The sequence below is a fragment of the Epinephelus fuscoguttatus genome, linkage group LG7 (genome assembly GCF_011397635.1).
Source record: "Epinephelus fuscoguttatus linkage group LG7, E.fuscoguttatus.final_Chr_v1".
NCBI lineage: Eukaryota > Metazoa > Chordata > Actinopteri > Perciformes > Serranidae > Epinephelus > Epinephelus fuscoguttatus.
This window is the reverse complement of record NC_064758.1, coordinates 1,023,150-1,051,122: the sequence shown is the minus strand read 5'-3', so window position 1 is coordinate 1,051,122 and position 27,973 is coordinate 1,023,150. Positions and strand designations below refer to the sequence as shown.

The 27,973-nt window shown below is 43.7% G+C and overlaps 1 long non-coding RNA gene across 1 annotated transcript in view; it reads right to left on the bottom strand.

Annotated features, from left to right (window-relative positions):
* The window catches only part of LOC125892085 (uncharacterized), a 92,889-nt gene that overhangs the window by 43,066 nt on the left and 21,850 nt on the right, over positions 1-27,973 (bottom strand). Inside the window, exon 2 of the long non-coding RNA XR_007449703.1 lies at positions 13,722-13,848. This is a non-coding gene — a long non-coding RNA (uncharacterized LOC125892085). The remainder of the gene's footprint in view (positions 1-13,721; positions 13,849-27,973) is intronic.

The window sequence follows — 27,973 nt, the reverse complement described above, 5'->3', positions numbered from 1 at the left end:
TCCATACCTGGGAGGTGAACTGGGGGCCTCTGTCAGACATGATGTCCTGGGGGATGCCATGGAGGCGGAAAATATGTTACATGAGCAGGTTGGCTGTTTCCAAGGCTGACGGGAGCTTGGGGAGAGGAACAAAGTGAACCGCCTTGGAAAAACGGTCCACTATGGTGAGTATCGTGGTGTTTCCCTCCGATGGTGGAAGTCCGGTGATGAAGTCGACTGCTATGTGGGACCAGGGATGGTGCAGAACAAGTAAAGGCAGCAGGAGACCAGCAGGGGCGCGATGAGAGGACTTGTTACGGGCGCAGACCGAACATGCAGAGATGAACTCCCTGGTGTCCACAGTCATAGAAGTCCACCAAAATCGTTGGCGAATGAGAGAGAGTATTCGATGGACCCCAGGATGACATGCCATGCGAGAGGAGTGTCCCCACTGGAGCACTGAGGATCTGGCCAGCAGAGAAATGAACAGTCGACCAGGGGGCCACTCATCTGGGACTGGGTGGTCCCGAAGCGCATCCTGGACCATCTGCTCCACCTCCCACCGGACCACTCCCACCGCGCAGGATGGGGGAAGAATGGTCTCCGTAGCCGCTTCTTCCTCTGTGGGATCGAACTGACGTGAAAGCGCATCTGGTTTCTGGTTTTTGGACCCCGGCCGATAGGTGAGTGTGAGGTTGAATCTGCCCAGGAACAGAGCCCAGCGAGCCTGGCGGGGGTTCAGCCGATGAGCAGAGCGAAGGTAGGACAGGTTCTTGTGATCAGTCCAAACGATGAAAGGATGAGCAGCTCCCTCCAGCCAGTGCCGCCACTCCTGAAGAGCCAGGACCACCGCCAGCAACTCTCGGTTCCCCACATCATAATTTCTCTCTGCTGGAGTGAGGCGAAGGGAGAAAAAGGCACACGGATGGAGTGTGCGCCAGGCAAACGCTGGGAGATGACGGTCCCTGCCCCTGAATCAGAGGCGTCCACCTCAACCACAAATTGCAGCCTGGGATCTGGGTGAATCAGAACAGGTGTGTTAGTAAACATCTTTTTAAGCTTGTCAAAAGCACTCTGTGCCACCACAGACCATTCAAAAGGCTTCTTTACAGAGGTTAACTGGGTGAGAGGGGCAGCGATGTGGCTGTAGTCCCTAATGCAGTGTTGGGCAGTAGCGTCACTACAGTAGCGGATGTTTGTAGTTTAACTATATTTCTGAGTAGCTTGGTGGTAGCATCGCTGTTTTCTGAATCAAGTAACTTCTCAGTAGTTAAGCTCTTTTATTGATCACTTAGCGCGGTAGCGTCCACACAAGCTACATTTCCAAAATCATTTCTGAAGCTCAAACGAGGCGGGGATTTCTGTTATGGACTACCACACAGAGTCACTTCCACATGAAGCTGACGGGGGACAGCCCTCCATTCCCAAACACCGCTGTTCCCAATCCCCGCCGTTCCGAACAACCCCCACTCCGAAATTGATTTTCAAGTCCATATCTAGTTTCCTGCATCAAACACTGCCGCCCGCTCTCCAGCCGCACTCGCACAATTCTGAAACTTGTTGTACTACAAAAGCTTCATTTACTATGTATAATTTCTCTAGCAGCAGCAAACACATTTAAAGGAGACGCTTGTCAAGTCTTTTTACGCGCGCTGTCCGTGGTGCTGAAATCCCCGCTGCATCCGCCACTCCTGCTGACAGCAGACCAGGGGAGAAAAAAAGACATTTCTTTGCTCTTGTTCTCGTTCATTCAAACTTTGTAAACACGGTTGGGATTTGTAGGGGACGTACATGTGTATGCTGCTCACTATAAAATGTGTTTACTAAAATGTGTTTACTAGCCTCATTTCTAGTCAAAACAAATCTCTTTACACTTGAAAAATACTTGTTTCAAGCTAATTTTCACTTGAAATAAGTATGAAAATCTTCCCATGGAGCAAGTTTTTTTCTTTTTTTGCTTGCAATAAGAAAAAAAACCTTCCTCCATTGACAGATTTTTTTTTCTACTTATTTCAAGTGAAAATTTTCCTGAAACAACTGAAAATTGTCTAAAAACAAGTTACTTTTAAGGTGATGAGTCTTATTTCAATTGTAATGAGATTTGTTTTGACTAGAAATAAATATTCTTGGTAAGATTTTGAGTTTTTGCAGTGTACACACATACATACACGCATGTACGTTTTTGACCATGTTGTGACCATGTTTGAAGCAGGTCTTCATTCTTGCTGTTGTGGTTTCAGTCGTGTTGGGAGTTGGTGCAGCTCACTGTTCAATAAACAATTGAACTTAACTTTTTTACCTGCCTATCTGTTTGACTGACAGTTTTATTGATCAGTAAGATAACACTGACTTGGCACGAAGTTGGTTCAATTTAGTAAAAAGCTTGGATGTAGTTGCATTAGGTACTTTCATTTTGCTGTAGCTTAGCTTGCCACATTTCTGAGGATGATAGTTTTGATGTAGTGAAGCTTCATTTAATATTAGAGTAACTAGTAGCTTAGCTCACTACACTTTCCAAGTAGCTTGCCCAACACTGCCCTAATGAACCTCCTGTAAAAATTTGCAAAGCCCAAAAATCTCTGTAGCTGCTTACTTTTAGAAGGAGCTGGCCATTCCTCCACTGCTTTAACCTTAGCTGGGTCTGGTCTGAGCTGCCCCTTCTCCACCATGTAGCCTAGGAAGTTCACTGAGGAGATGTGAAATTCACATTTTTCAGCTTTGACAAACAGTTTGTTATCGAGCAGTCTTTTTAGGACCTCCCGGACATGGCCAACATGTTCCTCAGGAGTCCGTGAGAAAATCAAAATATAATCAAGATACACCAACACTGTTTTGTTCAACAAATCTCTCAATACATCATTTACAAGAGCCTGAAATACAGGCAGATGCATTAGTTAAACCAAAAAGGCATGACTAAATACTCAAAATGTCCCAGATGTGTGTTGAACACAGTTTTCCACTTGTCCCCCTCTCCGATTCTGACCAGATGGTAAGTATTTCTCAAGTCCAGCTTTGAGAAGATGGTCACATCGTGGAGAGGACCAAAAGCTGAGTCTATGAGGGGGAGCAGATATTTATTCTTTCCAGTGATTTCTTTCTTCTTTCAGAGTCTTGTCCTTTTTCTCCACGAAGAAGAAACCAGCTCCCACCGGAGATGAAGAGGAGCGGATGAGACCTGCGGTTAGAGAGTCGTTAATATATTTCTCCATGGATTCTTTTTCAGGTTTTGAGATGTTGTACAGTCTTTTTGCGGGGAGAGGTGCACCTGGGAGCACTAGTCTATGCCACAATCATAAGGTCAGTGTGGAGGGAGTGACAGGGCTCGGTCCTTACTGAAGACTTCCCACAAGTCATGATATTCACTGGGGACCGAGGTCAAGTCAGTTTTCTCAGGTGCACTTACTCCAATGGGGTTTTTCTCCGGAATGGCGGAGTGTAGGCAGTGAGCATGGCAGTAACTACTCCAACTACGAGTGGTGGCTGTGGTCCAGTCTATGTGTGGGTTGTGTACTTTTAGCCAAGGTAACCCGAGCATAATGGGAGTCAGAGGAGAAGAAATTAAATGCAGTTCAATAAATTTATGGTAGTTACCAGAAAAAGTCAGCTTCATGAGTTCAGTTTTGTGAGTGATGACCACCAGTAACTTGTCATCAATTGCCCAGACCTCCCTAGGCAAATCTAGCTTTATCAGTGGAAGGCTATTGCATGTGACAAAATCTGTGTCAATTAAGTTTTTCTCCGCCCCTGAATCCACCAAAATCTGTACTGGAGTAGTCTGTTGTGCGTGGTGCAACATACCCTTAACTTGTAGGCGGCATGAGGAGGTTGTGGAAGTGGTGGTTCGGCTCATCAGTGCCCCCTCGCCTACTGATGAGCCCGGCCTTTTGGTAACTCTGGACACTGAGCCAAGAAATGGCCCTTCCGACCACAGTACATGCAGAGCTGGTTGCGCAGGTGCCGTTGTCTCTCTGCCGGAGTCAGCCGTGCTTGTCCCACTGCATCAGCTCTTCTTCAGTCCCTGGGGCTGAAATGCTGGGGCGAGAAGCACTGGAGGTCGGCAGGGGTGATGAGGAAGAGGAACTAGTGGATGTGTGGCTGAATGGAGTGGGTGTGGAAGCCTGGGGCCTCTGCCTATGTGCTTTGTCCCTGTCTCTTTCCCTCATTCTGTTATCCAAACAAATAGCTAAATCAATGAGCTCGTTTAATGACGCAGTTTCGTCTTGTACCTCCAACTCGTCTTTTACATCCCCTGATAACCCCTTACAAAAAATAGCTTGTAAAGCTGAGTCATTCCAACTGCTTTCTATTGCAAGAATGCGCATATTGGGAGACAGACTGGCTGCCCTGTCGTAAATATAATAATTTACTCATAGCTTCTCTCCCTTTGACGGGATGATCAAAAACTTTTTTCATTTCATCAGAAAAACAGGTGTAATCTGAAAAAATATCACAGTGTTGGTTGTAGTGTAGTAGTGCACATGCGCCCGCGCGTGCAGCCTGTTGCAGTCGCTCCTGCTTGTTTTCTCAATTTTCTTGCTTTTTTGCTTTATTAGGGCCCGAGTGAAGATGAAGTCGCCCGTGAGGACCCTATTGTAATCGCGCTGTTTATTATTAGCGCCCGAGTGACAACAAAGTCGTCCGAGGACCCTATTGAAATCATGTTGTTTATTATTAGGGCCCGAGCAGGTCACAGACCTGCGAGGTCCCTATTGTTTTTCTCCCGATTATTTATTTATTTATTTATTTTTTCTTCCGCCCATATGATCGCATTTTTCACTGCCTGAACATACCCCAAAACTCACCAAGCTTGGAATATAAGTCACACCTGGCGAAAAATTTTAGAATCTGTCGTCCTGAATTTCCACCAGTAGGTGGCGCTATTATTAAGGAAAGTGCGTTTTGGCTCATAACTCCCATAAACTTTGTCGCACATTCAAAAACCTTATATCCACGAGTTCAGTGAATTGTGCTGAATCTTGTGGTATAGGCCACGCCCTTTTACGCCTACCTTTTTTTTTTTTTCGCAAATTCGCAAAATGTTGCAAACCTACTTTTTCGAACTCCTCCCAGGCAATTTCACCGATTGGCATGAAACTTTGCACACAAAAAGTCCCAACAAAAAGTTATTAAAAGAATTTTGATATTCCAAAGAATACTGAAGTTATTAAATAACAACTTCCTGCAGATTTGGTACAAAACAGGAAGTGTTGCATATCTCCACATTGGTGTATCCGAATGACATGAAACTCAGATTACCACTTCTCCATGAGCCCCTGAGGCTCTGTGCAAAGTTTTGGGTGATGACCACAAGGTGGCGCTCTTTAAATTGAAGTATTTTATATCTCAACATCGGCTGGGCAGATTAACACCAAACTTGGTATAATTATTGTCAATGCCCTCCTGAGGACATCTGATGAAGGACTTACCAATCCGCCACTAGGTGGCGCTCTAATGGCCGTCTAATTTAATATTTGGCACTGTGCCAACACCATAACACTCAAGGAAATAAAATTGATAGGGGTGGCAAAGACTGGCCCCTGTAACTCACACACCAAAAATGACCAGCAGGTGGCGCTATTTTCAATGCAAAAGCGTTTTTGGCTAATAACTCCCACATAATATGTCGCACATTGTTAAACCTTCTATTTATGTGTTTTCAATACAATTCTGCTGAACTGTGTGGTGTAAGGCACGCCCACTTTCGTGGTAACTTTCCATTCGCTAAATCGCGACAAATGAAAAATGTACTTTTTCGAACTCCTCCTAGGCGATTTGACTGATTTGCACCAAACTTTGCATGAAGCATCTGTGGACCCTCCTGACAAAAACTTTTTTTGTCCAAAAAACGCCCAAAATATAAAACAACAAATTCCTGCACATTGTTTTCAAAACAGACAGTCTTTCATATCTTGACCAAATACAGTCCGATTACCACAATACTTTTGCTGATTGTGTTCCATGGCCCGATGAGAGTTTGTGCAAAATTCGGTGCAAATCGGCCAATAGGTGGCGTTCTGGTGGCAGTCTAATTAGTGCGAATAGAAGTAAATTGGAAAATCTTCAAATCCTCTTCAAAACTCATCAACTTTCAACCTCTTCTTGTCCCTCATACATTGAGCTAGAGACACCATGTCAACTTTTAAAGAGTCAGAAGACCTTGAACGCATTAACTGTACATAATTATCTATCTTTATCTTTATTTCGACCATGACCAATATTCTTTTGTTTATGAACACTGGTAGATAACTATCTTGACACCAGATGGTCTTTGGCTGCTCTGACGCTACCATCATAAAAACAAGAGACCGCACATGTGCAGTTGCGCACTCTCAGCTGATTGTAAATAGATAAGATGGCGACAAGGCGCAACTTCAGTGTTCATTTAAAGCTAGACGTTTTGCAATATTCCAAACAAATGTCGGGGGAATATGCCACGGGGCATATGACGCCTGGTATGCAGAGGATGGCAACAAGACCTTCACAAAAGGAGGGAACATGAGAGCAGCTGACAAACACAAGATAATGGCTTACCGTCTCCAGGTCCAGTAATTTCGTCTTTGGTTGGTGTCATGACTGCCCAGTACCTGGACAACTGAGCCGTAGCGGCACACAGGTATGTGGCATGTCAGAGGAGAAACGAGCCCTTAACATTTCTCTTTGTGTTAGGTAACGTTAACGGCCTTAGGCTGACCAAACGTCCTCTTTTGCCTGGACATGTCCACTTTTCACGTTCCATCTGGGTGTCCGGGTTTTTTTTATAAACTGATAATGTCCGGTTTTCCGTGTGTTTGTGTGTGTTAGAGTGCGGCACGGCCGCATATTTCTGTTCGAAGCCGAACTGAGCCCGACATTATGTATAACCAAAGCAATGAGTTTGTGCACCACAGTTGTTACGGTTACAGGCTCTTTAACCCTGTAGGCCCAAACGACGCATAGTCCATCCAAATTCACACCTGTTCTTCGCTGTGGATTTTCTCAGCAACCGCGCATCATAACGAAAAGTCACGCATATCACGTGAAACAGTGATATCATAGCTTTCCGACAAGACCAAGCACTTGTCAGTAGTCCAATGTTTTGACAGCGAAAAAAATGATAAAGTTACACTAAAATTATGTATGACAGAGCTTTCATACAGCTCTGCACACACATTACTGTTGGATGTATTACTCGCAAATGCAGCATCGCATAGAAATGCCACGCATATTACATGAATGTGCAGGAGCAGAGCTTTCCAATGATACCACACATCATTGTGCTGTCATCCCATCATGCTATAAATACAGATTAACTGTCTCCAAAATAAAAAGCTGACGAATTTCTTTACAATCCATTATACAGATCTTGTTATCAGTCACTTCATATAGTGAGGAGTATCGTATCTTACCACGTCTTAGGTTTGTGTGTGTTTCTCCCTGTCTATCCACATTTGTAGTCCAGCTTTCAAGATGCAAATGTCTCCATATTGTCCAGTTGACACTCCATCAAACTGTGTATGACAAGACCAGCCACTTCACCTTTGCGCACCCAGACAACAGTAGCCTAATTATGCATTCATGACAGGGCCATAGTCACCATATACATTGAGGGGGACACATGACCCCCCCCCCCCCATGCCCAAATTTTTGTTTACTGCAAACAAAGTGGCAGCAAATATTATCTTGGAGGACATCATTGCACTTGGTTGACTATTTTTCTATGATCTTAGATGTAAATATTGCATGTTTCTTTCAGATAAAACACATTTTTGACTTGTGAATGAGTCAGTGGAATTTCTTGCAATTATGAAAAAATACTGGCAGTCACGACTGGCACAAACCACATGTTTTGGACAGCTGTGAAGTGACAGAATGTCCCACCATTATGGTTCTTATAATGCCAGATTCCAGAGAGTCTCCCCTCTTCAGATATGGCAGAATATGTCATTTTCCAACTTGCTATGCTGAGATACATGTAAAAATGTAAGAATTTAGTAACATTGATATAAAAATTTATATAAAATACAGGCACAAAGAAGGACATGAAATGATGGCAAATCTGGATAGCCCACATTGTCCTGGAAAAAAAAAAAAAACAAGATATAGCATGTGTATGTAGCCTTTATAATGACTGTGATATGAGCTTAAACGTAAAGGCAGTAAAAATACCCCAAAAACTCCTAGGGCCCATAGGCTTAATCACTTATTGATGCTGTTTTTGAAGTATGAATAAGTCAATAAGTAATTTATTCCATTGAAATATCAGTGATGTATTATAGAAAAGTGATTTATCTTTTTATAAATAACAAAAGGCACATCTGCCTCATTCTTACCGTGGTTTCGTGATACTACTCAGAACCGTGATACTTTCATTGGTATCGTACCGTGGGGGGTGGGGAGAGGTGGGGTGTTGGGGAGTTGGGGGGGGCGCCAAGGGATGGTTCGCCCAGGGTGTAAAACTAGCCAGGACCGCCTCTGGCACTGATATTTTTACTGGAACCATCTTTTTTATCTATGGAAGCCCATTTTCGCCAGTAATGGAAAATCACCATTCCTAATCAAAAATGTGAGAAAAAAAGTCATAATTATGAATGTAGCCTAGTTTTCAAATTAATTTGTGGCATGTTGTCTTGTAAGGTGTGTGGCATCACAGTGGCTGCAGATGGGACAGAGGATGAGGTGATTCACTGTTTTAAGGCAGGACAACTAGTACAATGTGTTGTAGTAAATAGTAAATAGTGGTGATTTCCAAAAACACCAAAAACTATTTTTACTGTTAAAGTAAAGTTTGTTACTGTAAATAATACAGTACTTTATTTGTAATACTAGAAAAAAACCTTTTTTTTTTTACTGTAAACACAAGTTTACATAAATATTTCTGCTGTTTCAATTTAAAAAATATACAGTATTTGTATTTTCAAATTTGGCTGTGATTTTTTTTTTCTTTTATTAAAAGCCTCCTTCAAACAGTAGCCTGCCCTTATTTGTAGCCTGGTCCCAAATTATTTTTTTTGTTAATAGTGGCCCCGGCTACTATTTGAGGAAATACAGTATGTATGTAACATACAGTCACTGGCCACTTTGTGTACACCTGTCTAATCTAATGCAATCCAGTAGAACGACTATACCATGTTTTTTTTCCCCGAAGCTTATACTTTTTCGGTTATTGTTGACATCGTCTAGAAAGTGGTGATTCTACTTTGTTTATTATTGAGGTCATAATGAATGGTGGTGGTGTACTGGGGTGGCCTCCTAATTATGTCTAATTGAGGGGGACAAATATTCGGAACACTTTTAAATATAGTGCACTCCAGTACACCAACACCACCCACTATGACCTCGATAATAAAGTAGAATAATCACCTTTCTGATATAAGCTGAAAAAGTAAAAGCTTTGTAAACGTACAATGTGTGGCAGAGCTGTTGTATTGGATTGTATTAGATTGCACAGGTGTACCTAATAAAGTGGCCAGGAAGCCCCACATTTACACCACCAATCCATGCCTGCTCTGGATCTCCCCGCAGCCCCTGGTTGCTTGGCATGCTGATCAAAAGTTATTGAAAGCTTTTCTCTATGTCAAGGCGTGTGGCGGCTATGACGCCGCCCTTGCCACCAAATCAGCTGGCTTTTTGATGGCTTCAGCGACCTCAAATCCTCACGAAATTGATACATAGGTCAAGAATGGCGAGCTCTTACATCTGATAGGGCCATTGCCCATGGGGGGGGACAAAATGCCTCTATAGTCCCCCTTGAAATTTTCAAAAAACCCTCCCCATAGGGATTTTCTTGGAGTACGAAGATGAAACGTCACACCACGTCAGGGTTAAGTTACTCTGAGTTTTCACATAACCGCTTCAGTGATGCGTGCTGCTGGCCCCTTGCAATAGCGTGGGAGAGCGAGGGCCCGGTCACAGCTGCTTGCAGCTTTAATTATTATTATTATTATTATTACTATTATTATTATTATTATTATTGCAACATTTCGTGCCCCAATTTCGCCCCTTTCCCAAATTTGAGAATGTTTCTAACTTTCCACATTCGTCCGGCCACATCCGAAATTCGATATTTTTGGGCGGTTGCAAATGGTCGGAGCGAAATGCCGAAATAGCGCCGAACTAGCGCTACAAATTTTCAAAATACCCTCCCCATGGGGGTTAGTTTGTTGTAGGCAAACGAAATTTTGTGCACACATGTATCATACCCAGACGCACAAAAAAGTCTGTTGACGTCAAAGTAAAATCCCAACAGGAAGTCGGCCATTTTGTTTTGAATTTTTTCGTTACGGCGACTTCCACAACTTACATATGAACGAACTTGTCCTAGGGATTTCATCCTATCGACTTCAAAGTTGGTACAGATCATCCTGAGAACATGCTGATCAAAATTTATTAAAAGCTTTTCTCTATGTTAAGGGGCGTGGCCGCTAGGGCGTGACAAATTTTGGCGACTTTTCGTTTTCTTGCCATCGAATTTCGAATGGCTCTCCTGCCCACATACTTGATCTCAGCAGCTTCAAACTTGCTGGACATGATGATGGCTCCGCCCTGAACGTTCCGATATGTTAATATCCCACCTTACTCATAGCGCCCCCCCCCCGGTGGTAACAGGAAGTTGGAACATGAAAATTGGTACACATGTGTATCTTGTCCAGATGCACATAAAAGTCTCTGGCACCAATGGTCTACTCCAAACAGGAGTCCATTTTGATTTTGACTTGTCAGTTTGGCGTGATTTCCACATGTTGTATTTTAACGAACTAGTCCTAGGGATTTCATCCAATCGACTTCAAGTTTTTTACAGATCATCCAAAGACCATGCTGATCAAACGTTATTAAAAGCTTTTCTCTGTGTCAAGGGGCGTGGCTGCTATGGCGCCTCCCTCCCCAACAAATACGTTTGGCTTTTTGATGGCTTCAGCGACTTCATATCCTCATGAAAATTGATACACAGGTCAAGAATGGCAAGCTCTTGCATCTGATAGGGGCATCACCCATGAGGGGGACAAAATGCTTCAATAGCGCCCCCTTGAAATTTTCAAAAAACCCTCCCCATAGGGTTTTTTTTTTTTTTAAGTAGGAACATGAAAATTGGTACACGTGTATATTGTCCAGACGCACATAAAAGTCTCTGGCACCAATGGTCTACTCCAAACAGAAAGTTGGCCATACACAGGTCAAGAATGGCGAGCTCTTACATCTGATAGGGGCGTCTCCCATGGGGGGGGACAAAATGCCTCTATAGGGCCCCCTTGAAATTTTCAAAAACCCCTCCCCATAGGGTGTTTTTTTTTGGAGTAGGAAGATGAAAATTGGTACATATGTGTAAATTGCCCAGACGCACATAAAAGTCTCTGGCACCAATGGTCTACTCCAAACAGGAAGTCGGCCATTTTGATTTTGACTTGTCATTTTGGCATGATTTCCACATGTTGTATTTTACCGAACTAGTTCTAGGGATTTCATCCAGTCAACTTCAAATTTTTTACAGATCATCCAGACACCATGCTGATCAAAATTTGTGCTCTGCATGTTTGCAAGGGTGTGGCTGCTATGGTGCTGCCATTTTTGATCCATCGCCATGCATATTCAAGCAGCTCTCTCTCTCACATAATTCATCCAAACTGCTTCAAAATTTCTGTACATGATAAGAGCCCCGCCCTCAACGCCTCCATATGTTCGAAGGCAATCTTGCTTATGGCGCCCCCTTGTAGAAACAGGAAATGCCATCTTTTACACTGACAAACACCAACCTCAAGCTCCTGACCTGATCAACTCCATTTTGTGGCCACATGACGATCAAGTTGATAAATCTCCGCAGTGGCACACGTGTCCTGTCATGTTGCAGGCTGCCGCGGAGGCAGTGGCGACTTTTCATCCTTCGCCACGGAACATCACCTTGGTATAAATCCTTCATGCATTGTCCGATTTGCTCGATATTTCACATGTGTGATGAGGGTCCATCCCTGAACACACCTGGCCACATCTGGTTACGCTCGTAGCGCCACCTGGTGAATGACAGGTTTTTCCTCGTTTCGTGCCACAGCCCCCGTGTGCCTCAGGCCCCCGCAGTTGCATGGGGCAGTGAGGGCCCGATCACAGCTGCTTGCAGCTATAATTATTAGGGACCGAGCCCTAAGGCAGAGGACTGCACACAGAGCAGTCCTCGCCGAAGGCAAGGACCCTGTTGTTTTTGGAGCGTTGATTATTCTTTATTCTTCCACCGCCTCTTTGAACTGGAATTTGACCCCCTAAACATGCTCAAAAACTCACCAAAATTGGCACGCACATTAGAACCGGTGAAAAATTTTATAAAATGATGACATTAACTCCTAAAGTGCCAAAATGGGCTCTCTAGCGCCACCTAGGCACACAAAAATGGCCGCCACGGCCTGTAGGAACATCGTAGAAACATGAAACCAAAAGTGGCGTGTTCGTCTCATCAAGACCTAAAAATCACGCGCTGACACCCCTGACCTAAATCCAACAGGAAGTGAGATATTTGCCCTTTCAAAGTAAGATTTTGCCTTAAAACTGCCTTTCCTAAAAAATCTTCTTCTCATACACCGCTTATCCAATCGGCTTCAAACTTGCACAGATGACAGATCAACTCCTTCTAATCAAAAGTTATTCGTAACTTTTTCATTACTCGCTTCGTTTGGATTTTATGGCCTCCATAAGGTGAGATGTCAGAAAAACGTCCTGACGATCTTCCAAAGCTGTCCCATAGGAAATGAATGGCAGCAGGGGGGAGAAAGAGACCAATCTTCGGGCTTTTTCTAGCATTTACAGCGTCTCCATACTTTGTGCTACAGACTCCATTCCAACTCTCAAATGTTGCCACAGGTCTCATCTATTCACTCATGTTTTCATCTTTTTCATATCTTTTACCGTTTTTGATCGGTGCCTCTCAAAGTACCATGAGCAAAAGTGGAGAAATTCTCAGTTTACAATGGGTGTGTATTGCACGGAATGCTGTGAGCTAGAGTGGAGAGGGCTCTAAAAATCGTCTAAAACTTTTGTCTTTAACTCGCTGCCATGGCCACAATTTTCACTGTACAGACACAATTTATACCACAAATGTAGGAAAATTTGTCCTGCTCGCAGATATGTTGACATGGAATCTCTCACACGTACACATTTTTGCTGAGTGGCTCCAAAGCGAAGGGAGCGCCGATTTTTTTCTCATTCACTCCCATGTAAACTCAGAGGAGAAATTTCTGGAAACAGCTTAGGTGCAACACATTTTAAACTCGCTCCCCTGACCACATTTTTGACTCGAGAAATATAAAACGCGGCACGTGCGTTCAGGAGAAGTGGCTGTCTCTGAAAATCACTTTATTTTCTTGATTGGACCAACAGTTTGGGTATGGGAAGGACTTGTTTGAGGAGTTCAAACCCATATTAAACAGCCTTTGGTGAGCTGCTCTCCTTAGCTGTCTGTGTCTGCCACAGGTGCCGACAAGTCATTAATCGCCATGACAACGGCTGCACACACACACACACACACACACACACACACACACACACACACACACAGCCACATGGCTCTCTCTGTCTGTCTCACAATCTTTAAAGGACAGATTACAGCAGCAGAAACTTCATTTGAAACAGCAAATACACATTATTAACCCCTACAGTGCCAAAATGGGCTCTCTAGCGCCACCTAGACGCACTAAACTGGCCACTGCAGCCCGTAGGGATGTCGTATCAAGATCAAACCAAAACTGGTGTGTTTGACTTACAAATCACGCATTGACACCCATGACCTGATTCCAACAGGAAGTGAGCTATTTGACCTTTCAAAGTAAGATTTCGCCTCAAACGTGGTCTCAAGAAAACACATCTCCTCCTACACCGTTTATTTTATCAGTTTTAAAGATGCACACATGCCAGCTCAACTGCTACTAAACAGATCTTCTGTATAACTTTATTTCTCTCATCATCACATTATTTTCATGATTGGACCAACGGTTTGGGAATGGGAAGAACTTGCTCGAGGAGTTAAATCTCCACTAAAAGAGGTGTCTGTCTCTCTCTGCTCTTCTGCCAGGTGCGCCTACTTAATTACCATGGCAACCGCTGTCACACACAAACTCACAGAAACATGATGTCTGTGCGTTTCTAGATCTTACATTCAGACATGACAGGGCAGCATCTCCATTTTAACCCTTTAGGTGCCAGAGTTAATTGAGGAAAATATTCCATTTTCATTTCAACATTTCAAAAGGCTGTGGCTTGAAAGTGGTGACAGATAAAGGCATACTGTAAATGAGAAAACTATTCATCATGACCCAAAGTTTGTGATAGGAGTAAATTAACTCATCCAATTTGCATACTGTGGCATCACCAGCAGGCAGCCATATTGGATTTCATAAATCTCAAAAAAGTCAAAAAACATTTTGAACACATTTACACAGTAGATTTATTTTGTTTTGTGTTGTTTTTGTCATGTCTTTCTCAAAATGAAGGAAGAGGAATCTGATGGGAATAAATTCGCCCATCTAATTTGCATAATGTGACATCACTTCTGCATACCTACAGCTACAGAAAACATTCAAACATCAAACCGTTCAGCTCTGTAAGGATTTTCTGATGTTTGTGGCAATATGTTTGATGTTTCTAAATAATTCACAGTGACGACATATGCTGGGGGCCGAAACGGGCGCGAGTGCGAGGTCCCGCCAAACGCTGCTTGCAGCTTTAATTTTTATTATTATTCTTGTGAAAATTAAATCCTCAATTTCGCCCCTTTCCCAAATTCAATTCACCAAATTTGGCCCGCGCGTTTGGTCTGGCGAACAATTTTATAATCTATTGTCGTCCTGAATTTCCACCACTAGGTGGCGCTATAATCAAGGAAAGTGCGTTTCGGGTCATAACTCCCATGTACTTTGTGGCACATTCAAAACCCTTACATCCACGCATTCAGTGAATTGTGCTGAATCTCGTGATATAGACCACGCCCATTTCCGCCTCACGTTTTTTTCCCGCAAAATGTTGCAAACCTACTTTTTCAAACTCCTCGTAGGTAATTTCACCGATTTGCATGAAACTTTGTACACAGCATCTGGGGACTCTTCTGACAAAAAGTTATTAAAAGAATTTTGATATTCCAAAGAATACTGAAGTTATTAAATAGCAGCTTCCTGCAGATTTGGTACAAAACAGGAAGTGTTGCTTATCTCCACATCGGTGTGTCCGAATGACATGAAGCTCAGTTTACTACTTCCCAATGAGCCCCTGAGACACTGTGCAAAATGTCAGGCGAAGACCACCAGGTGGCACTCTCTGAAGTATTTTATATCTCAACATCGGTTGCTCAGATTAACACAAAACTTAGAACAATCATTGTCAATGCCCTCCTGAACATATCTGACAAAGGAGTTACCAATCTGCCACTAGGTGGCGCTGTGGTGGCAGTCTAATTTAATATTTGGCACTGTGCCAATACCATAATACTTATGGAAATGAAATTGATAGGGATGGTAAAGACTGGCCCCTATAACTCACACACCAAAAATGACCAGCAGGTGGCACTATTTTCAGTGTAAAAGCGTTTTTGGCCCACAAGTCCCACATAACATGTCGCATGTTTTGAAACTTTATATCTCAGTGTTCCCTGAATTCCACTGAATTGTGTGATGTAAGGCACACCCACTTTTGCATTAAATTTCCATTTGCAAAATCGCGAACAATGAAAAACCTATTTTGAACTCCCACTAGGCGATTTGACTGATTTACACCGAACTTTGCATGAAGCATTTGCGGACCCTCCTGACTAAAAGTTATTAAAAGAATTTTGATAGTCCAAAAAATGCCCAAAATATAAGACAACATATTCCTGCACATTGTTTTCAAAACAGACAGTCTTTCATATTTTGACCAAATGCAGTCGGATTACTACAACACTTTCACTAATGTGTTCCATGGCCCAATGAAGGTTTGTGCAAAATTCGGTGCAAATCGGCCAGTAGGTGACGCTGTGGTAGCAGTCTAATTAGTGTGAATGGAAGTAAATTAGAAAATCTTCAAATCCTCTTCAAAACTCATTGACTTTCAACCTCTTCTTGTCCCTCATACTTTGAGCGAGAGACACCATGTCAACTTTTAAAGAGTCAGAAGACCTTGAACTATTGGGCATGTATTCAGCTTCTACTTTTTGGAAAAATATATATGTGGGTTGGATGCCTACCTGTATACTGGAAATGTAAGTAAGAGATAACGTTTATTTTTTTATTTATTACAGCTGACAAGACATTTAGGTGCACGCCCTCCGATGGCAGCATGCCCCGACGCGCGTGGACTGCGAAGGCCCTTTCATCGCTGCTTGCAGCTTAATTAAGTTTGGTTTTCGTGCTTGCTTTTTTATGATTGTCACTTTGAAACTGCGCCCTCTCAAAACATGCTGACTGAGAGAGTTGTGCTTGTTTTCCTCACTCTGGAATTACTTATTTCATTCGGACCCGGCACCATTGCGCAACAACTTCATGGCCACATTGTTTACTCCAGAGATCAGCTGATCGCGCTGAGGCCGGCCAGCTTGGCGGCCGGAACATCGGAGATACCAGCTGAATTGTGGAGGAAAACACACAGAGGATGCAGGGGAAGAAGTAAACAGCAGCGGACAAAAGCAGGGTTGAGACAACAGAGGCTTATGGAGAAGAGAAGATATAAGCTGTGTCTCCCCTCTCTCATCATGGGCAACGTGAGGTCGCTGGCAAATAAAATGAACGAGGTGACAGCGGTCGCCAGGAGTCAGAAAGAGTACCGGGAATGTAGTCTGATGTGCTTCACTGAGACATGGCTTCACCAGGACATTCCCGACAACAACATCTCCATCAGCAGCTTTCAGACTGTTCAGGCCAACCAGGACTGCACAGAGAGCGGTAAGCGCAAAGGAGGGGGGCTTGCCGTTCTAATAAATAACTGCTGGTGCAGTCCTGACCATATTTCCATTAAGGAACAATGGAAATTGGTGTGACAGACTGGCAGGCACTCTGTGAGCCACATGGGGAGGACATCGATGGGCTCAGAGAATGCATCATGGACTACATCAGCTTCTGTGTGGACTCCATAGTCCCAGCCAGGACTGTCCATTGTTACCCAAATAACAAACTGTGGGTAACAAAAGACATCAAAGTCATCCTCAACTCAAAGAACAGGGCCTTCAGAGCTGGTAACAGGGAGGTGGTGAGAACAATACAGGGGGAGCTGAAGATGAAGATCAGGGAGGCTAAGGAGAGGTACAGGAGGAAGCTGGAGAGGAAACTCCAGCAGAACAACATGAGAGAGGTCTGGAGTGGAATGAGGACCATCGCTGGCTTCAGGACCAACATCCACAGAGGAGCTGAAGGCAGCGTGGACAGGGCCAATGAGCTGAATCTGTTTTTTAACAGGTTTGACACTACTGGCCCTGTGCCCCCCAACTATGTGGAGTACTTCAGCATGTCTTCAACATGAGCCTGAGTCTCCAGAGGGTCCCCTTGCTGTGCAAGACATCCTGCCTCGTTCCTGTGCCAAAGACGTCGTGTCCCAGTGGCTCCAAGGACTACAGACCCATGGCATTGACCTTCCACATCATGAAGACCCCGGAGAGACTCGTCTTGGAGCAGCTCCAGCCCATGGTCAAGCCACTTTTGGACCCCCTCCAGTTTGCCTATCAGCCCCGACTTGGAGTTGAGGACGCCATCATCTACCTGCTCAACCGTGTCAATCAATCAATCAATCAATTTTATTTATAAAGCCCAATATCACAAATCACAATTTGCCTCACAGGGCTTTACAGCATATGACATCCCTCTGTCCTGATGACCCTCACAGCGGATAAGGAAAAACTCCCCAAAAAACCCCTTTAACGGGGAAAAAAAAACAGTAGAAACCTCAGGAAGAGCAACTGAGGAGGGATCCCTCTTCCAGGACGGACAGACGTGCAATAGATGTCGTACAGAACAGATCAGCATAACAAATTAACAGTAATCCATATGACACAATGAGACACAGAGAGAGAGAGAGAGAGAGAGAGAGAGAGAGAGAGAGATATGCAGGTAATGACAGTAGCTTACAACAACATTGTTGAAAGTAATAATATTATAGTTATAGTTCTGGCTACTGTGGTACAATATGTTGAAAGTATGTATTAATTTCTGGCAGTATACATGTGTGACAATAGTCATATGTGTATAATAACAGTAGAAGTATGACTAATGACTAATGACGATGGCAATGATGGCAGCAGCAGCAGGAGGCATCTGGCAGGACCACGGCAGCAGCACAACCACACACGTCACGCTGTCAAGGCACTGCTGTGATATGAGTTAATCTGAGAGACAGTGGAGCACAAAGGCTCCAGAGAAGAAGCCGAGTTAGTGACATCCAGAATGGCCGAGTTAGGAAGATGTAGTAATAGAATACGAGAGAGAGAGAGAAGGAGAGAAGGTGCCCGGTGTATTATAGGGGGGTCCTCCGGCAGACTAGGCCTAAGTCAGCCTAACTAGGGGCTGGTACAGGGCAAGCCTGAGCCAGCCCTAACTATAAACTTTATCAAAGAGAAAAGTCTTAAGTCTAGTCTTAAATGTGGAGACCGTGTCCGCCTCCCAGACCGTAACAGGAAGATGATTCTACAGGAATCAGGATAGCCTTCAGCTATCAGGCTCCTCGATAGCTGAAGGCTCTGGCTCCTGATCTACTTTTGGAGACTTTAGGGACCACGAGTAACCCTGCGTTCTCAGAGCGCAGTGTTCTGGTGGGATAATATGACACAATGAGCTCTCTAAGATATGACAGAGCTTGACCATTTAGAGCTTTAGAAGTTAACAGCAGGATTTTAAATTCAATTCTGGATTTTACAGGGAGCCAGTGCAGAGAATCTAAAACAGCAGATATATGATCATGTTTCTTAGTTCCTGTTAGTACATGTGCTGCTGCATTCTGAATTAGCTGGAGAGTTTTTAAGAACTTACTAGAGCTACCTGATAATAGAGAGTTACCTAGAGGTAACAAAAGCGTGGACCAATTTTTCTGCATCTTTTCGGGTCAGGATAGGCCTAATTTTCGCAATATTACGCAGATGAAAAAATGCAGTCCGTGAGGTTTGTTTTAAATGAGAATTAAAAGACAAATCTTGATCAAATATCACTCCGAGGTTTCTTACGGTAGTGCTAGAGGCCAGAGCAATGCCATCTAGAGAAACTATGTCATCAGATAAAGAGTCTCTGAGTTGTTTGGGGCCAAGAACAATAACTTCAGTTTTATCTGAATTTAACATCAGGAAATTGGTGCTCATCCAAGTTTTTATGTCTTTAAGGCAGTTATGGAGTTTAGTTAATTGATTAGTTTCATCTGGCTTCATCGATAAATACAACTGAGTATCATCTGCATAACAATGGAAATTTATAGAGTGATTTCTAATGATGTTACCTAAAGGAAGCATATATAGAGTAAATAGGATTGGTCCGAGCACAGAACCTTGCGGAACTCCAAAACAAACTTTGGTACGTGAGGATGATTCATTATGAACGTCAACAAACTGAAAACGATCAGATAAATAAGATTTAAACCAGCTCAGTGCAGAACCTTTTAGGCCAATTAAGTGTTCCATTCTCAGCAGTAGAATTTGATGGTCAATAGTGTCAAACGCTGCACTAAGATCTAATAAAACAAGTACAGAGACAAGTCCTTTGTCTGAAGCAATGAGAAGGTCATTTGTAATTTTAACTAGTGCTGTCTCAGTGCTATGATGCACTCTAAATCCTGACTGAAATTTCTCAAATAAATTATTATCCTGGAGAAAATCACACAGCTGGTCTGCGACTACTTTCTCAAGGATCTTTGACATAAAGGGAAGATTAGATATTGGTCTATTGATTTAGATGAAGAAATCACTGCGGTCAATTCTTGAAGAGAAATTGGGGAGAAGCAATCTAAATATATATTAGGTCTTACAGCTGTGTTTGAGGTTAGATAGGCACTATCTGAGGACAGGAGGTCATGAAACCGTGTCTACGCCCATTTGGATAAGCCAGCGAGCACTGTGAGGGTCATGTTTTTTGACTTCTCTAGTGCGTTCAACACCATACGTCCAGCTCTACTGGGTGACAAGCTGACAGCAATGCAGGTGGATGCCCCCCTGGTGTCCTGGATTGTAGACTACTTGACTGGCAGACCACAGTATGTGCGCTTGCAACGCTGTGTGTCAGACAGAGTGGTCAGCAATACCGGGGGCCCGCAGGGGATTGTCCTCTCTCCCTTCCTCTTCACCCTCTACACCACGGACTTCAGCTATTGCACTGAGACCTGCCATCTTCAGAAGTTTTCTGATGACTCTGCTATAGTTGGATGTATCAGCAAGGGTGATGAGGATGAGTACAGGGCTGTTGTGGATAACTTTGTCACATGGTGTGAGCAGAGCCATCTGCAGCGCAACGTGGCAAAGACAAAGGAACTGGCTGTGGATCTGAGGAGGACCAAGACACCGGTGACCCCTGTTTCCATCCAGGGGGTCAGTGTGGACATTGTAGAGGACTATAAGTACCTGGGGGTACACATTGACAATAAACTGGACTGGGCTAAGAACACTAGCGTTAGTGTTCTTAGCCTCTCTACAGGAAGTGCCAGAGCCGTCTCTATTTTCTGAGGCGACTGAGGTCCTTCAACATCTGCCGGACTATGCTCAGGATTTTCTATGAGTCTGTGGTGGCCAGTGCTATCCTCTATGCTGTTGTGTGCTGGGGCAGCAGGCTGAGGGTGGCGGACACCAACAGACTCAACAAACTGATCCGCAAGGCCAGTGATGTTGCGGGAACGGAGTGTGACTCTCTGATGGTGGTGTCAGAGAGGAGGATGCTGTCTAAGCTTTGAACTATCTTGGACAATGTCTCACACCCACTCTACCATGTGCTGGTCAGGCACAAGAGTACTTTCATTGGGAGACTCATACCACCTAAATATACCACTGAGCGCCACAGGAAATCATTCCTGCCTGTGGCCATCAAAGTGTACAACTCCTCCCTCTGAGTGGCCCTGAGACTTTTTCACACACTGCAATAATCTAATTTAACTTGTGAAATAACCCCATTCACCCAGACTGTATATATTCTGTTTGTGTAAATAATCTTGTTCAGTTTACAATATATATATATATATATATATATATATATATATATATATATATACATATATACATGTATTTACGTTTATGTTTGTTAATAATTCCTGTTTATTTAACTATATATTTGTAAATACTATTGTTTAAATTTCTTATATTTTCTCGTATCTTTCCTCTCTTGCAAGGAGCCCCTGTAACATAAATAATTTCCTCTCAGGGATCAATAAAGTATTTCTGATTCTGATTCTGATTCTGAGACGGCTAAGGCCTAAGCTGCGGCCTGTCCCGAAAGCAAACTCATTACAAAAGCTACTTTTTTTTAACAGGTTGCTGACTGAAAACTAGTGAGCACTGATGTAAGAACTGAGCACATGTCCCTAAATTTCCTTCATACCTGGCGGGGATGGGGATGTATGGTTCTTGGGCTGGAGGGTGGGGCTGCTGGGTGGATTCTCTGGCAGCGTCGGTGGAGCAGGAGGCTGGGTGGAGGGTCCGGAGGAGGCGAGCCTGTCCGCGACCAAATCCAGTCATCCCCCGATCTGTGTGACACTGTTCGTTAGCTGGTGCATGTGTTCCAAAATCTGCTTCAGCATGGCGTCGTGGTTGCCAACCATGGCTCCCTGATTAGTGAGTGCCTGTCTCAAATGCTCTGTCTCCGCTGGGTCCATATTGGCCAGATAATTCTGTTAGGGACTGGCGAGAAGAGTACAAAACCTGACAGCACTCACTTATAAGTGTAACACTTTTAATTTAATAAACTGCACAGTAGCAGATAAATGGACACGTTTCAGCTCATAGCCATCCTCAGCCAGGGACTGGAGAGAACCTGAAGAAACCCAAGTAGCAGGAGACAGGCGGAGTGAATATCACAATAATTTATTACAAAAACAGCAGCAAAAAACACAAAAACTGCATGGAGAAGTGAGCTGCCTGGTGGTGGCAGGAGGCAAGAGCTCTGGAGAATAAAGGCGGTGAGGCACCAAACTGTGAATGACAGAGACAAAAAACACGAGTCAGTGGAGCTGGTAAAAAAGAGAAGCAGGCAAAATACTCACGAGGCGGAGAAACTCAAGTAAGAGTAGCACTACCAAACGAGACAGAATTATCTGGCACCGAAGTGAAGTCAGAGCCGGCTTTAAGGTAAGGTAGATGTGAAATGGAAACCAGGTGTGCCTCACCGGCCGTGGTGGAAAAGTAGGTCAGCCCCGCCTCCGCCATACACCAGCCCTGCAGGTCATGGAAGGACAGGAGAACAAAAAAAAAGAAAATGCAACACAAGAGCAGCCACAAAACATGCATCAAAAAACTCAACCCATAACAGTCTCCTGCCTTGCCTCTCCCCTTTTGCTATTGTGCTTCGTTGGAGAAGTAAGCAACATTGCTGCTGTGGTAATTTCTGTGTTTTAGCATTGTTAAGCTATGTTTATAAGTTAATTTTATGCTAACATAATCTTGTGTCACTTAATTTGTGTAGGGGCTCGAGTTTGCATGGTTGTGTTTGACGGAGGATTTTGTTTTTGCCACTTGCTTTTAAGGTATATTTTCTGTGTTTCATTGTGCTTAATTGAATGTAACATGGCACCCCCTTGCTGTCGTGCTCCTTGGGAGAGGGGCTCAAGTTTGTATGGTTGTGTTTGATGGAGGATTTTTTTGTCACTTGCTGTCAGGAATAAACGGAGATCGCTTCCGAAGATATCCACTCTCTAGGCCTATTTAGAGTCCACCGGTTACACAAAGAGCAAGCAAAGCAGTCTGTTCGGTAGTCTGGACTGACCATTTAGCTTCATGAGCTGATGGAAGAATGTAAGATGTGCGAAAGAAAGATGGAATTACAGAGAAACTTTACTGCTGAATTTCAAGCTAGACCCTGGGAAATAGTTGGTGCAAATCTGCTTGATTATTGAACAGTTAAAGTCAACATTTGTGTGCCATGGCATACCAGCTGAAATGAGGACAGATAATGAACCTCAGTTTTCTGCAGACAACTTCCAACAGTTTTCTAATGAGTGGAGTTTTGTTCATACCACCTCTAGCCCCAGGTATCCTCAGAGCAATAGAGAGGAGGAACAAGCTGTGATTACAGTGAAGAGTCTTCTGCAAAAAAGTAAAGGACCCATATTTAGTTCTCGTGGCATATTGTGTACACCACTTTCCAATGACATAGCCCTGCGGAGCTACTGATGGGGAGAAAACTCTGCACCACAGTGCCTGTCTTCCCATCTTGTCTCCACCCAGGATGGACAAATGTCACAAAACTGAGAGCGAGAGAACAGGGGGAGAGAGGGTAACAGTGGATAAGTTTCAGAGCTCATGACCTGGCTAGACTTGTCCCGCCGACCATGTTAGGGTCATTGACATGAAAGAAAGAGGGATAGTAACTGCTGGAGATGGATCCTCCCAGAGGGATTCTGCCTCCCAATGGAAGCCATCTTGTCACTTTACCAGTAACTCTGGAGAAACCTGTGGACCCACAGAATCCTGCCCCGCCAGAGGACATTGCACCTATCCATGATGTAGCTTCACAAGCGTATACACCTTCAGATGGCCAAATTACGAAGAGGTGATACCTAGAGGTGATAAGACATTTCAGTTTAATTATGAAGCTACCCTGCTATAGTGTTTTACCTTCGGTGTTGATCTGACTTAATAAATGAGACTCAAGACAGTGCACATCGTTCGAGTGAACGTTTACTTTGGTTCTTTGGCATTACATCCAAGAGTGCAATAACAATAATAGTCCGGGTAGGAGCATATGTGTACTAACTGCAGGAGAGTGTGTACTTCACAATATTACATCCCTCCCTTATTTCAAAATGAATCAAGACTCTGGTTATTAATAATACTGTAAAATAAAACAAAAATAAAATGATCTTTTCTCGTTATAAATTAAAATAAAGCTGTAAGTCTCTTTAATCTTTAACTGAAATGTCTGAGTCTTTTCTTATCTCAATAACAACTCCTACTCCTTTGCAACTGATTTAACTACTTACAGTCTCAATGGGACGTTGTGGTGGTCTCCTATTTGCTCTCGTGGGGTAACGTGGCTGGATAGGAGCATCGAGGTTGATGTTCTGTTCTTGGTGATGATTATCTGGTGGGTCTGGAGGTTGTGAATCCAGATCATCCTCTTCATCAGACGCCTCTGATTCAGGTCCAACTTGAACTGAAGATGGGAGAAGTTTGAAATGTGAGGAGTTTCTCATTATCTCATGTCCAGAGCAAGCTGCTGTCACCATTGATCCTCTGATCCTCACGATGATATAGGGCTTGGCCTTGTAAGGAGTCATGAGCTTGTCTTTGATGAGCTGACAGCAGAGTACAATGTCTCCTGGTTTGAGGATGGAAGGTTGTGCTCTATTGTGATGGTCAGCATTCTCTTTCATGCGCTGCTTGGCACGCTGATCAATATCCTGGAGTCTGGTGTCTGGTGTGGAGTGTTGAGTCGTAGGGAAAGTTGGAAAAGTGGTGTGAAGCTTTCTTCCAAACAGTAACTCGGCTGGAGTCCATTGAGTAGTTCCATGAGGGGTTGCTCTGTAGTTTCTGAGAAAACTGTAGAGATTCTGTTTCCAAGGTCTTCCTTCCGAGTGTGTGGCTGTAATGGTCTTTTTCAGTGTTTTTATGAATCGTTATGCCTCTGCATTTGCTCTTGGCCAATATGGTGCTATTTTTCTGTGTTTGAATCCAAGATAGAGGCTAAAGTCTCTGAATGACTGTCCATTGAATGGAGGTCCATTATCCGTCTTCACAACATGAGGTATCCCAAAAGATGAGAAGATCTTGTCCAGTTTGGGAATCACTGTAGTGGCTGCTGTGGAATTGACTATCTCTACTTCAGGATATCTTGAGTACTCGTCGATAACCACTAGTAACTAATCACCTGATGGAAAGGGGCCTGTAAAGTCAATGGAAACATTTTGCCACGGACCTTTAGGAAGTTCAGACATCCTGAGCAGTTCCATGTGGTTCTGAGTGGTTGCTGCTTGACATGGAATGCAGTGCTGTATCTTCTTTTCCACCATTTCATCTATGCGTGGAAACCATATCTTTTCCCTCAAGAGCTGTTTGGTCTTGATAATGCCCAGATGACCGGTGTGAGCAAGGTTGAAGGCTTTATGGCGTAGGGAGGTAGGTAGCACAATTCTTGTCCCTCTGAGAATGACATTATCTTCAGTGTTGACTGTCAGTTTGTGTCGCAGTCGGTAGAGTGCTTTCAGTATTGGATAGTCAGCGTTTTCTGCGTTATATGGTGCATCTTGCCAGTGTCCTGCACGTAGTGACTGCATCACTTTGCAAAGCGCTGAGTCTTTCATTGTCTCTGTTTGGACTTCTTCAAATGTCATCACCTTTGGAACTGTGTTGTCAACTATGAAGTTCACATATTCTTCAGCCATGCGAGAAGATCTGAGTGGTGTGCTTCCTACGATAGGATGTCTTGACATGTAATCAGCAGGATTGTCTTTTCCAGCCTTGTATTTGATTGTGTAGCTGTAAGGCTGTAGCCTGAGTCGCCAGCGTTCTAGTCGAGCTGGGGGTGTGGCTTTCGGGTTGTTGAGCAGCAACTCAAGCGGCTTGTGGTCAGAGATGACTGTGAAGTGTGACCCATATAGGTATAGGTGAAAGTGTTTGCACGCCCAGAGGATCACTAGAGACTCTCTCTCAGTTTGTGAATAGTGCTGTTCCACTGCTGTGAGCACTCCAATGGCATATGCAATGATCAAGTCATTTTCCTCATTGTCGGGGCTGTGCTGGCTGAGTATGGCACCTAGACCAATAGGGCTGGCATCGACTAGTATTTTTGATTTTTTGCCTGGGTCGAAGTAGGCCATCGTTGTGTTTTTCATCAGTTGTGACTTTAGCTTTTCCACTGCCGACTGCTGTTGTGGTCCCCATGACCAAGTGCTGTCCTTTTTGGTGAGCTGGCGTAGAAGTTGTGAGATTTTTGCATAGTCAGGAATGAAACGTGTGCAGTACGTTGTCATCCTAAGTAGACTGCAAACTTCTGACGTATTCCTGGGTGGAGGAAGATTTTCAATGGCAGTGATCTTTTTAGGATCTGCAGAGAGGTGTTCAGTGTTATGTTTTTCTCTCTTAGTCTCTGAAATACAGCTTTGAGGCTGTTGTTGTGTTCAACTTGTGTCTTGCCATACACTATGATGTCATCGCTCATGTTTCTTACGTTTGGAATGCCATGTAGCACTTGTTGGATGACGTTTTGGAACACTTCAGCTGCAGAGTTGATGCCAAAACTGAGTCTAGTACATCTCCAGAGGCCAGTGTGTGTAGTGAAGGTGGTGATGTACCTTGACTCTGGATGTAGCTCAAGTTGGTGGTATCCAGCGTTCAGATCTAGCTTGGAGAATACCACAGCTCCATACAGGTCGTGAATGGGTCATCAGTCGTTGGTGTGATATGGCGTTCTTTGGCAAGTCTGTCTGGCAAGCGCATATTCACACATATGCGCATATTCACACATATGCGAGCTCTTTCAGGATACTTGGGTTTTGGAGTGACCACTGTCTGGGACACCCATGGTGTACGGGCACTAACTTGCTGAATAACACCTTTTTCTTACAGCTCATGTAGCTCTCTTTCCACTTTTTTTCACATGTGAAAAGGAATCCTCCTGTGCGGCTGCACTACAGGCTGCACTGAGTCATCAATGTGTAGCTTTACTTGAAAATCTTAAAGCTTTCCTATGCCTTGGAAAAGATCTTGGTATTCATGAATGAGGTGGCTTGGGGTTGGAGAACCAGCTTCAGTGGACATGGAGCTCACGATTTGCAGTCGTCCTAGTTCTGTTGCTGTCTTGCAACTCAGCATTGAGCCATGGTTGCCTTGTATTACATAGAATGTGGTTTCATTTATTATTCTCATCTTGGAGCGGACTGTGGCTTTAAATTCTCCTCTCAGCGGAAGAGGAGTAGATGATCCATAGGGATAGATCTTTGCAGTAGATGGTTGCAGTTTACAGCTTTTCATAGGCGGTGTCATCTATTATGTTTGCTGTTGCCCCAGAGTCAACAATGACATCTACTGTTGTGTTCATTATTTTTTTTTTATTTATTTATTTTTTTAGATTATTTTTGGGGCTTTTTTGCCTTTATTGTATAGGACAGAGTGAAGGGAGGTGAGAGAGAGTGGGGGGTGACATGCAGAAATGGTCGTAAGCCGGAGTCGAACCTGCGACCGCTGCAGCGAGGCATCGCCTCTGTGCATGGGGCAACACTATCCACTACGCTACCGATGCCTCCATTATTTTTATTTTTGAATGTTTGTTTGTGCACTTGGTCTTGCAGTGTGCATACAATATACACATAGTCATCTTTGGCTGAGCTGTCTGGAGTGTCAGGTCTTTGTGGTTTCTGCTGAGAGCGTATCTATGTTCCCGGGTTCTATGTTCCCCGGATTCTATGGGGGTCATCCCTATGTTCTCCGGGTCCTATGTTCCCCATTTAACCCTGCAAAAAAGGTTCTATGTTCCCCTCTTACACACAAAAGGTTCTATGTTCATCTCTAAACACACATCTCTAAACACACACAACGGAACATAATGGGGAGAAATTACAATCAGAAACTTATCCTTTGGGCGATCTATGGTGGGCAATCTGGGCAGTTATATACTTTACAGAAGGTTTTTTAATCCAGCTGTTAAATGCAGTGTTTCAGTCAGTGCAGATTTCTTCGAGCAGCCAAAGACCAACTGGTAAGAAAAGAATAATTATCATGGCCGAAATAAAGATAAATAAGCTGTTAAGTGCAGCGTTTTTTCAGGAACTCTGTTCAGTAAATCCACCATGATTATTTATTAGTTTTGTGATATAAATAAATGCATCTATGTTGTTGATCACGGATGTTGATATCACCTGTTCAGTTTGGTCCTTTGACCAATCAGATACTCAGATTTCTTCCTCTCTT